We start from the raw sequence: 13,868 nt of genomic DNA on the forward strand, positions 1-13,868 counted from the left end.
CAAGCATAAATTATAATTGAAAACCCAAGTAGTTCTTTTGGAGTGTACGTAGCAAATCTCCTTACTTTGTACCTCACTTTTAGGGACCTGCTGGGACTTGAGTCTAATTATAAATCTAGAAGAAAAGAGGGTTGGTGGAGGTGAGTCAGCATTGTCTTACATGGCAGCTCCCTCTGGGGAGACCCTTGCTGTTTCATTAGGCAGCATGGGGTTAATTCCCTCAGAGGTGGAAAGGCTGATACCAGTGTGGGTCGGGTGGCTGCTACTGCTGGACACTAGGATTATGGTTAGAATCAATCCAGTTCTGCCACATTTAGCGAAAAATTTTATAATATATATACATTCCTATTGTTACTTAACATGATATAGGAGACATAAGAGATATGGGTTTGATCCCTGGGTCGGGAAGATCCTCTGGAGGACGGTGTGGCAACTCACTCCAGTATTCTTGCCTGGAGACTCCCATAGACAGAGGAGCCTGGTGGACTACAGTCTGTTGGTTTGCAGAGTCAGACAAGACTGAAGCAACAGTATGCATGCACAGTAGAAATAGTACAGGATCAAGATGGAATTGAATCGTGGCTTAATTATTATTCTCCATATGACCTTTAGGCAAACAGTTCTGATTTTTCGGTTTCTGCATTTATAAAGTAGAGATTATAATACATTTATAAAGTAGAGATTATAATACATTCTTTTTTTCTTTTGAGAAATGGATTCCCAGCCCCACCCCAAGTTTTAGCCAGCATGACCACCCAACTACAATTGCATTTCTCAGCTGCTGCTGCTGCTGCTAAGTTGCTTCAGTCGTGTCCAACTCTGTGCGACCCCATAGATGGCAGCCCACCAGGTTCCGCCATCCCTGGGATTCTTCAGGCAAGAACACTGGAGTGGGTTGCCATTTCCTTCTTCAACGCATGAAAGTGAAAAGTGAAAGTAAAGTTGCTCAGTTGTGTCCGACTCTTCACTACCCCGTGGACTGCAGCCTGCCAGGCTCCATGGGATTTTCCAGGCAAGAGTACTGGAGTGATTGCCTTCTCCGGCATTTCTCAGCTGCTGCTGCTAAGTCGCTTCAGTCGTGTCCGACTCTGTACGACCCCACAGGCAGCAGCCCACCAGGCTCCCCCGTCCCAGGATATACCTAAAAGGGTCCTGTAACTAAGTTTGAGACCATAAGATGTTAAAGGAAGAGATGTGGATAACTTTTGGGGTGATCTTCTTAAAGAAAAAGTCATTTGCCTTGGATGTCCTCTTTTTCTCTTTGGGAAAGGACAAGAACTGAAGCAGGAACCTTTATCCAGAGATGGACTCTGAATGATGGAGATGGCAGAACCAGCTAGCTAGTGTGGGTTCCCTGGAGCAGAGCTGTACTTGCCGTAGAGTACTCACTTACCTTCCACCTATTATGTGAGAGAGAAATAAACTGTCTCACATAAGCCTTTAAATATTCTTTTTTCCTTTATTATAGCTGTTGACAGTTTGTTATAGTCTGCCTAAACACTACCTTAAAGAGCTCTGACGATTAGAGATTATAAATGGCCTAGTTCAGTGTGACATAATAAGTGCTCTGCCAGTGTTTTCTGTTGTTTGTTAAATATTTACTTTCTACCTGTTGTGGGTGAGGCACAATGCTAAATATAAGGATAATGAAAATGATTTTTGTTAACAGTGGATTTAAGAAAATTAAAAACAAGGGTTCTTTGAATTAAAAATATGATAAATAGCTAGCAATAACCAGTTAGAGAACAAAATTTTTATGGTGTCATTCAAGATAGTAACCAAAAATATACTTGTCTAGAATGAAATAATAAGAAATGGGCAAGAGGATCTGTATGAGAAAAATATTTAAATTTAAAAGAATTTAAAAATGAATAGAGAGATTAAAATATTTAATAAAATATTTCCATTGTTTTATGCTACTTAGTGTCATAAAATGTCTCTTACAGAGGTTAGTTTATAAGTTTAATTAATGTTAAAAGCTCAAAGAATGAGGTAAAGTGTGTAATGAAAAATGCTGATCCTTGACTAATTCTTCTCAACCTTGGGTTATTATCCCCAGGGGCAACTATTTTTAATTCTTCTTTAGCAGTTTCTTCTGGTATACTTTCATATTTTTCATTGTTATTTATGAGCTCATTTCTTAATTTTACAATTTTAGTCAGTATATGTTGACTTTCTAATAAGACAAATGAAGATTTAGCTCTTTTATACCTGCCTTCCATTAATTCTTTCCCTCTCCCCATCAACTTTCTTCTTCCATAATAGTTAGTACAGTTTTTGGTTAGTCACTGTCTTTATTATTATAATTATGTATTATTCATAGCTGAGCCACAAAGTGATTATTATGATTATACTCACTTTTCTTTATAACTTGTTGTTCTTGGATTTTATGGGAAATTTTCTTTTATTATATCTTCAATAATTTCTTCTTCTTTTTTCTGTCTTCCAGAATTTCTATAGTCTAATAATAGCTATTCTAGATTTTGATCTTCCAAGTTTCTAGAGTCTGGGTGATTTCCTCAGCTTTATTTTCAGCCTTACTGTTATATATATTTTTAAAGTTTCTGCTCTCATTTAAAATTTTCAGAAGTTTTTTTCTTATTTTCTAGGTTTTCCTTTATGTATCCCCTATTCTTGTTTTATGGATACAGTTTCATCTCATCTTACTAAAGGTATTAATTTTTAATTTTTTTAAAAAACAGTTTATTTGTTTACTGTATAGTTTTGGGTTTTTTTTCCTATCTGATTTGGTTTCTTTTTTATTCATGATAGAATCATGTCCCAGTTGTTCCTCAAATGTTTAGTTAATGCAGAAAATTTTAGTGGAATCTCTGTGTATATGAATTGCACTCTAGGACTGTTAGTTGAAAGCAAGGTTTATATTATTGAGATATCTCTTGATTCTTAAAACTTACAGTCTTTTCTTTTGGACTGATTTTTCTTCACAAGGAGGAATCATTATCTCCTGCCTAGGCAGTAAAAGGATGGTCTGACACTTGAGTAAGAGAAGAGCTTGGGAGTTGGGGGTGATCTCACTGCTTAGTAAGTAAACTTGTATTTATGCTTCTTGTTTTCAGTACAGTATCTCATCCTCACACCCAGTGTCTCTAGATCCTAAGTCAATTTTGTTAGGTTCAGTTTTTACCAGAGAGTAACTGCTTTTCTCTTGCCTGAATGAGTGTTAGTGGGAGAACTGGAAAGAGGTGTCCAGTGTGTAGTTGTTCCTTATGAAAAGTTTCATCATCCTCCTGATTTTGGCTGCGCTCGTAACTCTGCCTCATTCTGTGCCTTTCTGGGATTCTTTATTTGTGGATTACTTTCTTGTTGGCATCGTTCTCTTAACTACAGGTTGTTAAGTTTCCACTCTATCTGTTCTGCTAAATCAGAAACTGTTTCAACTCTTTGCTTTCCATCATCCAAAATTTTATTAGCTTCTTTTGTCTTTAATTTCCTCCAGTCTTTATCCCAAGTATTTAAAACTTTAAAAAAATTTTCCTTTACTGTCTTTTTAGTAGAGTTTTGGGAGGGAGTGATGATAAATGCATATATTATGCATATATAATGAGAGATCTCTCAATTTTTAAAAATAGTAAATAAAGTTTAAGCAAAATAGCATGAAAACAAAAAGACTGGCAAGAGGAAGTAGTTTCATACTCTCTGGATTTCTTTAGAGGCAAACTTCATTTAAGAATGTCTTGTTTTCTCTCTGGCTCCAGCATCTTAACTCTCATCTGCACAGTTGTCTTAGGACATGCAGGGCCTCTGGTGTTTGGAATGCTCAGTTTTCCTGGCTCCTGCAAATTACTTTCTCATGACTAGTGAAAATCTCCCATACCAAACATTTTCTCATTTTTTTCCCCTAAGTCATTTCTGTATTGTATCTTAATAAATTTCTAGTCTAAAATTTGTTTTGAGTCTAAATCAGTGGAAATTTTAGTGATAAATCACATAGAGCTTTAACCATGTATCATATATATCAGATAACGTTTCTAGTTACAAATAACTGAAAACTTGACTTGGTAAAACAAAGGGAATTTGTTTCATTTACTTAACTGGAAAGTTTAGAGATAGGTCAGTCTTCAGATGCTATTTGAGCAGGACTCTGGCTCTGTTTCTTTATAATTCTCTTGGCTTTGCTCAAATCTTCATGCTGATTTTGTTTTTAGGCTGGCTTTCCTCGTGATTGCAAAATGGCTACAGCAGTTCTAGGCATCATATTTCATACCACCATGATACAGAAGAGGAGAGATGTTCTTTTCCAAAAGTTCCCATGAAACTTCTCCAGACGTCAGGGTGAAGTAGGGGATATTACACTGAACACCTTGAACCTGAGTCCTGTGCCTTATTGCTAGAGTGAATGTGGTTTCCGTCCCCCTAAATCTAAAGGCTGTGTGAGGCAGGAGTAGTGCTCCAGAGGCAAAGTAGGGCACATGGTTGCTGGGGGTGCAACCACCATGTCCATTACAGTGTTCAGTTTTAGTATTTCTGCTTTCTCACTGTATCGTCGTTTTTATATTTTATATTATTATGTTTTTTATAAGTTCGGTTCAGTTCAGTCGCTCAGTTGTGTCCGACTCTTTGCGACCCCATGAATCGCAGCACGCCAGGCCTCCCTGTCCATCACCAACTCCCAGAGTTCACTCAAACTCACGTCCATCGAGTCAGTGATGCCATCCAGCCATTTCATCCTCTGTTGTCCCCTTCTCCTCCTGCCCCCAGTCCCTCCCAGCATCAGAGTCTTTTCCAGTGAGTCAACTCTTTGCATGAGGTGGCCAGAGTGCTGGAGTTTCAGCTTTAGCATCATTCCTTCCAAAGAAATCCCAGGGCTGATCTCCTTTAGGATGGACTGGTTGGATCTCCTTGCAGTCTAAGGGACTCTCAAGAGTCCTCTCCAACACCACAGTTCAAAAGCATCAATTCTTTGGCGCTCAGCTTTCTTCACAGTCCAACTCTCACATCCATACATAACTACTGGAAAAACCATAGCCTTGACTAGATGAACCTTTGTTGGCAAAGTAATGTCTCTGCTTTTTAATATGCTGTCTAGGTTGGTCATAACTTTCCTTCCAAAGAGTAAGTGTCTTTTAATTTCATGGCTGCAGTCACCATCTGCAGTGATTTTAGAGCCCAAAAAGATGAAGTCTGACACTGTTTCCACTGTTTCCCCATCTATTTCCCATGAAGTGATGGGACCAGATGCCACGATCTTCGTTTTCTGAATGTTGAGCTTTAAGCCAACTTTTTCACTCTCCTCTTTCACTTTCATCAAGAGGCTTTTTAGTTCCTCTTCACTTTCTGCCATAAGGGTGGTGTCATCTGCATATCTGAGGTTATTGATATTTCTCCTGGCAATCTTGATTCCAGCTTGTGCTTCTTCCAGCCCAGCGTTTCTCATGATGTACTCTGCATATAAGTTAAATGAGCAGGGTGACAATATACAGCCTTGATGTACTCCTTTTCGTATTTGGAACCAGTCTGTTGTTCCATGTCCAGTTCTAACTTGCTTCCTGACCTGCATATAGGTTTCTCAAGAGGCAGGTCAGGTGGTCTGGTATTCCCATCTCTTTCAGAATTTTCCACAGTTGCTTGTGATCCACACAGTCAAAGGCTTTGGCATAGTCAAGAAAGCAGAAATAGATGTTTTTCTGGAACTCTCTTGCTTTTTCGATGATCCAGCGGATGTTGGCAATTTGATCTCTGGTTCCTCTGCCTTTTCTAAAACCAGCGTGAACATCCAGAAGTTCACAGTTCACGTATTGCTGAAGCCTGGCTTGGAGAATTTTGAGCACTACTTTACTAGCGTGTGAGATGAGTGCAATTGTGCAGTAGTTTGAACATTGTTTGGCATTGCCTTTCTTTGGGATTGGAATGAAAACTGACCTTTTCCATTCCTGTGGCCACTGCTGAGTTAGGATTCCCCTAATTATTCAAGTTTCATTAGTCTTACCCACAAACAAAGCATTTTTGTCTTCATGCTAGAGGCTTTCCTTGAAAATTTGTTTCATAAAAATTCTCTCCCAAATTCTTTTGTCTTTAGAGACTTTTTTATTCTTTCTTATGATAGTCTCTTATAAGGAAAGAGAATTTTTGTTCTCCCTCCTTACCTTCTTTCATTTTACTTTACCTTCCTTCTCTTATCTCAGTGAAGCCCCAAAAGAAAAAGAATTGTGTTTTTACTGCTTGACAAGCACTCCCTCCTGAGAGGAATTAGTGTTCTGTGCTTCCTTCTTTCACATGCTGTTTGATCCTGTCTCCCCTTCTGTTTTCTAGATGTGCTTGTTGAATGACAGGAATATCAGCATAGAGCCTTCCTAATGTCTTACTGTGTTTAATTTTCATTTGCAGTGTACCATTTAGTTTCTTCCTCTTGAGACCATGTTCTCTGATTGCTTTTGAGATAATCTCTTTGTCTTTGGTGTCTGTATAGTTTGTTGACAATGCATCTTAGTGAGAGGTGTATGTAGGAGGTTTCTCAGTCTGATGATTATTGCCTTTCATCATTTTTGGAAAATTCTCACCTATTATTTCTTCAAATATTGCTTCTCATTCTGGTCTCTTCTTGATTTGCTGCAAGTTGTTACTACGTCTTTTTTCCTATGCTCTGTATTTTTTTTTTTTTTCCTCTTCCCATTTCTTTTTTTTTTTTTTTTTTAACTTTACAATACTGTATTGGTTTTGCCATACATTGACACAAATCCACCACGGGTGTACATGCGTTCCCAAACATGAACCCCCCTCCCACCTCCCTCCCCATAACATCTCTCTGGGTCATCCCCGTGCACCAGCCCCAAGCATCCTGTATCCTGCATCAGACATAAATTGCTCCGTATTTCTCAATGCCATTTTTCACTTTCCATGTCTCTGTTTTGTATCTGAGTAATTCCCTAAGCTGTTTCTTTTCTCCCCTAATGTTCGTTTATGTGTTTGCCTGCGCTGGCTCTTGGTTGCAGCATGCAGGACCTTGTTGTGTCCTGTGGGATCGTTCATTGCAGTGCGTGGGCTCTCTAGTTGTGGCACACGGGCTCTAGAGCTTGTGGACTCAGTCGCTGTGGCACTCGGGCTAGTTGCCCCACAGCATGTGGGATCTTAGTTCCCCCACCGGGGATCGAACCTGTGTCCCCTGCACTGCAAGGCTGACTCCTAACCCTTGAACTACCGGGGAAGTTCTAACTCTTGGTCTTTTTTAAATGGTTTCTTAAGCTGTGTCTTAACCTGCAGCTTGCTATGCTGTGCTTAGCTGCTCAGTTGTGTCCAACTCTTTGTGACCCCATGGACTGTAGCCCGTCAGGTTCCTCTGTCCATGGGGATTCTCCAGGCAAGAATGCTGGAGTGGTTTGCCATCTCCACCCAGGGACTGGACTGGGGTCTTCTGCATTGCAGGTGGATTCTTTACCATCTGAGCCACAAGGGAAGCCCAAGAATACTGGAGTGGCTAGCCTGTCCCTTCTCCAGCGGATCTTCCTGACCCAGGATTTGAACGAGGGTCTCCTCCATTGCAGGCAGATGAGCTAGATGAGCTCATTTACTAGATGAGCTACCAGAGAAGCCCAACCTGCAGCTTAGTAAAATATATACATATACATAAATCTATTTTAATTTCAATGCTTATAAAACTCCTATTCCCCCTCCCAAATCTGTCTGACATTTTTGATATGTTTTATAATGTCTTTTAAATAATTTTAAGCATGCTTATTTTGTAAGTTTTATCTGTACTATTAACTGAAGTTTTTAATTGTCTAATTTTATGTCTTTTTTACCATATGGTGGGTTATTTCTTCAAGTGCTTTGTAACTTTGGATTGTAAGCTCATCTTTAGTGAGGCTTTATTTTTAGAAATTCTCTAGGTCCAGAGTAGTTTTGCATTTGTTTTTGCTAGGTATCCCAGGAGTACTGTTGGCCTGAGATGAGTTTTTTTGATAAGTTTCTGAGCCTTGGATTTCTTGACCCATGCAGCTAATATATGTTTGAACGTCAGACCTCTCTAAAGGCTGGGCCACAACTCTCAAGTTCTCAGTGTAGGCTGTTTTTGTCCATTAGAACTCTGGCCAAGACAGTTAAACCTCTTAGCTGGGTAACTTGGTTTTATGAGAGCATTTTATTCTAACTCTCTGTTTCTCAAGGGTAAGGCCCCATTTCCAGCTACTTAATAGGTGTTAAAATTCAAGCCTTTTGGTTATTGAAACTGGCATGTCTCCCCACAGCAACCACAATCAATTCATGCTTACGGCTCTGGTTTTCTCAGTTCCTGTCTCTTATTTTTGGCCTCTCACTGCTTAATTTCCTTCTATGTGTTTAAAGGATTATTGTTTTATTTCATCTAGCATTGTGAAATGTTTAAGATAGTCTTAGGTCTCGTTCTCCAGGAAATAAGAGAGTTGAGGCAGAGATTTGCGTGGAGGAGGTTTTTGAGGCAGTTCTCTTGGGAATAGCATCTGTAGTAAAGTGAAAGATTGTGAAGCAGGATTGAGCAGAGGGAGAAGCTAACCTACAGTGCAGTTGCAACCAGGATTTCAATTCTGTGGGGAGCTCTGGGCTGGGCTCAGTGTTTAGAGATATTTCAGATTCAGGCATGGGGCCAGGTCTTTGTACCTCAGGGAACCCTGCTCTCTAATATTATTTCCTTTGGTCAGACTGGCCTATGAGGACAGCTACCGCTGAGCTGGACGATGCTCACCAGTGCGTTCCTTACTGCTTTGGGGATACAGTGTCTTCTGGGCCCTCCTATGGAGTATGGTGGGCAGGCACCTTTTTTTCAGCCTTAACGTGATATGTGCTCTCTAGGGTCGCACTATTCCTTCACTTTACCATCTTCAACAGCAATTCTGGCATTTTCCTGTCACTTACTATAGACCTTTACATCATCATCCAAGCTTTTAAGAGCTATCTTAGTAGTAGAGTAGTATCATTTCCAAGGTTCTCGTCTAGGTGCTAAATTCTGTGTCATGGGAGGATACCTGCTTTCAGCTAGATGCATGCTCAGTCCCTCAGTCATGTCGAACTCTTTGTGATCCTATGGATTGTAACCTGCCAGGCCTCTCTGTCCATGGGATCCTCCCGGCAAGAATACTGGAGTGGGTTACTTCTCCGGGGGATCTTCCTGACCAACAAATTGAGTCCACGTCTCCTGTGTCTCCTGCATTGTCAGGTGGATCTTTACCACTGAGTCACCTGGGAAGCCCTTCCAATTAAGCTCTCCTTTATCCAACTTTATATTCCATCTCCCTTGATCGGCACTTTCAGGATCAAGCCCTACATGTACTTTTCCAGCTGCTGTGGGTAAATGTTGGCTAAGTCAGTCCTGCGGCTCCTTCAGCACGTAGTCCTCTTCTACCATAGCACGTTCCGCACTTCCCAAGCATAGTTGTTTGTGATTGGTCTGGAGGCTGGAAGGGGAAGTGGAGGTTGATTGTGGAGGACATAAGTTGTCTTGTATAGTAGAAACCTTTGCATCATCTTCAGGCAAGGAAAAATGTTATTAATAATTCCTCAGGGTCAAATAGATCCTGGGAACCTGGAGATTCAAGATTTTCAAGCACGTCACTCAGATATCCTCATGCTAAGCCTTAGGGTTCCATGCCTTTCTAATCAGAACCCTGACCCTGATGTAGTTGATTTGAGGGGATTGAAAATCCAGCCTGGAGCTCAGCTACCCTTGTGTTGAGTCTTAGGCTGAAGCTTCGGTTTTCTGTTGTTGTTGTTGGAGATGAGAGGCTCTTTATATGCTGCCAAGGAGGTCCTTTGACTTTTGCACTTTACGTTCAGTTGGTGATTAATCAGTCAGTTGCCCAGAGCACCAATAGCATCTAGTAACAGCCATCTAATTTCACAGTCCTTATAATTACTGCTTTACTCTTAACTTCTCAAATCCTGAAACGTGATACCCACCAGCTCATTCATCTTATACTGGTGTCTCATTCTAGATTACAAGTGGTGAAAGTTTTAACAACTGTCCTGCCACCTGCCAGGGGCTAATGGTACTCCATCTCCTCCTAGTGATGGGAGTCTTGGGATGAGGGCAATTCCTGGTGTGACTCTTGGCTGTGAACCAACAGTAGCTAACATTCTTGGCAGCTGGGGAAATTGAGTCTTTAAGCACAAGACCTGGGAGATGAATCATAGTGTCCACTCCAGAAGGGTTTCTGGTATCTTAGTGTGTAGTACAGCCAGAAATAAAAGCTAGCCCAAACATGTAGAACATAAATTCTTATGTGGACTCTTTTTCTTAGCAGGTAACAAGTTTGGATATGATTTCTTTGAGTCATTCAATCCTCAGCAGAAATTCCGTTTTCAAAGTATATAAATCATTAATCATATTACTGGAATGAGAGATCATGATTTTCCGATAAACCTAGGCATTATTGATTGATTACTTTAAGGGGTAGATACTACTTTTTGGTGATATAATTTCTTTTCTTAGAAAGTTTTGTAATAGGGTGTCACGTTGCCAGCTTATTGAAAGAATACTTTTTACAGAATCTATTCCTATAGCTTTAATTACAGACATTCACGGAAAAGAAAAGTTAGAAAACATGCTCATCCAGTCTAGTGGCTTCCCGTTTATTCACATTTGGTTATGCAGCCATTACATCTAAGTTTTGAAAACTTTTAACACTCCTAAAGAAACCCCATACTTGTGAGCAGTCACTCCTCATCCTGCTCCTTGCCCTTCCTCCCCCACCTCAGCACCAGAAACCACTAGTCTCTTTTCTGTTGGTATGGATTTGCCTCTTCTGGACATTTCATAGAAATGCAATCATACAATATGTGACTGCTTTCACTTAAAGCCAGTACCTCTTTATTCCACTGTAGATTAATCCTAGTAATAATTCTCTGTCTTATAGTGAGAGAGAGAACATTGCACACTAAAGCTGAAACCCTTCTAATACCACTTCTACTTTATGCCACTGCTGTTCCATCAGCTATGGCTTGGCGAGAAGTTTCTAGTTTTGGGTAGCAACCATAGTATATCATTGAAGTGGCTGTATTTCAGCAGTCTCATGAATTAAGCAGTAATGGATGAAGTCATTTCAGAGATCTATTTATTTACTTAGTTTGTTGATTGATTCATTCATTCAAACTGGCTTTGTGGTAGGAAAAGAATGAGGTATCATATATATGTCAGCCCGTTCTAATGAAAAACTGCATTCTAAGTAATAATGGGTGGTGGTTTTGACTTTTTTTTCCTAGAAAGGAGCATCTCAAGTATTTTTTTTTTCTTTTAGAGAACTAGAACAGTTTAATTTCCCTTCTATTGTTATCTGATTATAAGAGAAGAAAAGTGCCTGTCATCATCATGGTTGTAATCCTAATATCATTTGTTGGCTGCTTATAAGCTGTTGGACACTGTACTAAGCAAGTCACATGAATTATTCTCTATTATTCTAACAGCCTTGTCAGTTTTGGTATTATCTTCATGTTAGAAATAGGAAAAATGAAACTCAGAGATTGATTAATGTTCAGATTAACATCTGTGCCAGCTTGAGTGTTCATGCATTTCTAGATGGCTGTTTTCTGATTATTCTTTTAAAGTCTGTAATATTGATGTTAACCCCTACAAAGCATCCATGTAATGCGTTGGCCATGATTCAAATGATACCTTCATGAAGGCCCATGGAACTCCATAGTTGTCTGCCCTACAGCTCAGTAACAGTGTTCCTTCTTAATAGTGTGCCTAGAGAGCTGTTTGTTCAAATTTATCAACGTATATTAATAGTACCTGTTTTAGGCTAACATTTATTGGGTGTTTATATGTGCCAGACTCTATGCTGAAGGCATTGTCTCATTTGAACTTTAAAACAACTAATGTGACTGTGACTTCTGATGTCCTCATTTTCTGAATAAAGCAGCTAATGCTTTGAGAAGTTAAGATACCTCCCTTTGGTACCCTAAGTTTATATCTGTATAAAGAGACCACACTGGGATTAGAAGAGTGTGTGTTAGCACACTCTTAACACACTGTGCTATGCTGGCTCTCATGTTGGATGTTGCTAACGGTCATTTTTGCTTGTCTTTGGTGAGCTGAGTCTTTCTTTCCATTCCTATGCCTTTTCTACTTATTGATAATCTTTGTCTTCTTTCAAGACCACTTGTTCATTTGCTAAGTTGTGTCTAACTCTTTGCAACACTGTGAGCTGCAGAATTTTGCCAAGAGAACGCACTGGTCATAGCAAACACCCTCTTCTAACAACACAAGGGAAGACTCTACACATGGACATCACCAGATGGTCAACACCGAAATCAGATTGATTATATTCTTTGCAGCCAAAGATGGAGAAGCTCTATACAGTCAGCAAAAACAAGACCAGGAGCTGACTGTGGCTCAGATCATAAATTCCTTATTACCAAATTCAGACTGAAATTGAAGAAAGCAGGGAAAACCACTAGACTATTCAGGTATGACCTAAATCAAATCCCTTATGATTATACAGTGGAAGTGAGAAATAGATTTAAGGGACTAGATCTGACAGATAGAGTGCCTGATGAACTATGGACTGAGGTTCATGACATTGTATAGGAGACAGGGATCAAGACCATCCCCATGGAAAAGAAATGCAAAAAAGTAAAATGGCTGCCTGGGGAGGCCTTACAAATAGCTGTGAAAAGAAGAGAAGCAAAAAGCAAAGGAGAAAAGGAAAGATATAAGCATCTGAATGCAGAGTTCCAAAGAATAGCAAGAAGAGATAAGAAAGCCTTCCTCAGCGATCAGTGCAAAGAAACAGAGGCAAACAACAGAATGGGAAAGACTAGAGATCTTTTCAAGAAAATTAGAGATACCAAGAGAACATTTCATGCAAAGATGGGCTCAAAAAGGACAGAAATGGTATGGACCTAACAGAAGCAGAAGATATTAAGAAGAGGTGGCAAGAATACACGGAAATGTACAAAAAAGATCTTCATGACCCAGATAATCACGATGGTGTGATCACTCACCTAGAGTCAGACATCCTGGAATGTGAAGTCAAGTGGGCCTTAGAAAGCATCACTATGAACAAAGCTAGCGGGGTTGATGGCATTCCAGTTGAGCTATTTCAAATCCTGGAAGATGATGCTGTGAAAGTGCTGCACTCAGTATGCCAGCAAATTTGGAAAAGTCAGCAGTGGCCACAGGACTGGAAAGGTCAGTTTCATTCCAATCCCAAAGAAAGGCAATGCCAAACAATGCTCAAACTACTGCACAATTGCACTCATCTTGCACGCTAGTAAAGTAATGCTCAAAATTCTTCAAGCCAGGCTTCAGCAATACGTGAACCATGAACTTCCAGATGTTCAAGCTGGTTTTAGAAAAGGCAGAGGAACCAGAGATCAAATTGCCAGCATCCACTGGATCATGGAAAAAGCAAGAGAGTTCCAGAAAACATCTATTTCTGCTTTCTTGACTATGCCAAAGCCTTTGACTGTGTATCATAATCAATTTTGGAAAATTCTACCAGACCACCTGACCTGCCTTTTGAGAAATCTGTATGCAGGTCAGGAAGCAACAGTTAGAACTGGACATGGAACAACAGACTGGTTCCAAATAGGAAAAGGAGTATGTCAAGGCTGTATATTGTCACTCTGCCTATTTAACTTCTATGCAGAGTACATCATGAGAAACGCTGGGCTAGGAGAAGCACAAGCTGGAATCAAGATTGCCGGGAGAAATATTAGTCACCTCACATATGCAGATGACACCACCCTTATGGCAGAAAGTGAAGAGGAACTAGAAAGCCTCTTGATGAAAGTGAAAGAGGAGAGTGAAAAAATTGGCTTAAAGCTCAACATTCAGAAAATGAAGATCATGGCATCTGGTTCCATCACTTCATGGGAAATAGATGGGGAAACAGTGGAAACAGTGTCAGACTTCATCTTTTTGGGCTCCAAAATCACTG

The 13,868-nt window shown here is 40.0% G+C and overlaps 1 protein-coding gene across 5 annotated transcripts in view; it reads left to right on the top strand.

Moving 5' to 3' along the window:
• DISP1 (dispatched RND transporter family member 1) overlaps positions 1 to 13,868 on the top strand; it is a 244,318-nt gene that overhangs the window by 59,116 nt on the left and 171,334 nt on the right. The window contains exons 2-3 of one of the 5 annotated variants that reach the window (XM_042257110.2): positions 2,652 to 2,672; positions 2,950 to 3,042. The exons of the other annotated variants lie outside the window; for them this stretch is intronic. The gene's annotated coding sequence lies outside the window, so the exon portion shown is untranslated. The remainder of the gene's footprint in view (positions 1 to 2,651; positions 2,673 to 2,949; positions 3,043 to 13,868) is intronic. 5 annotated transcript variants of the gene reach the window in all.

The sequence above is a fragment of the Ovis aries genome, chromosome 12 (assembly GCF_016772045.2).
Source record: "Ovis aries strain OAR_USU_Benz2616 breed Rambouillet chromosome 12, ARS-UI_Ramb_v3.0, whole genome shotgun sequence".
Classification (NCBI taxonomy): Eukaryota; Metazoa; Chordata; class Mammalia; order Artiodactyla; family Bovidae; genus Ovis; species Ovis aries.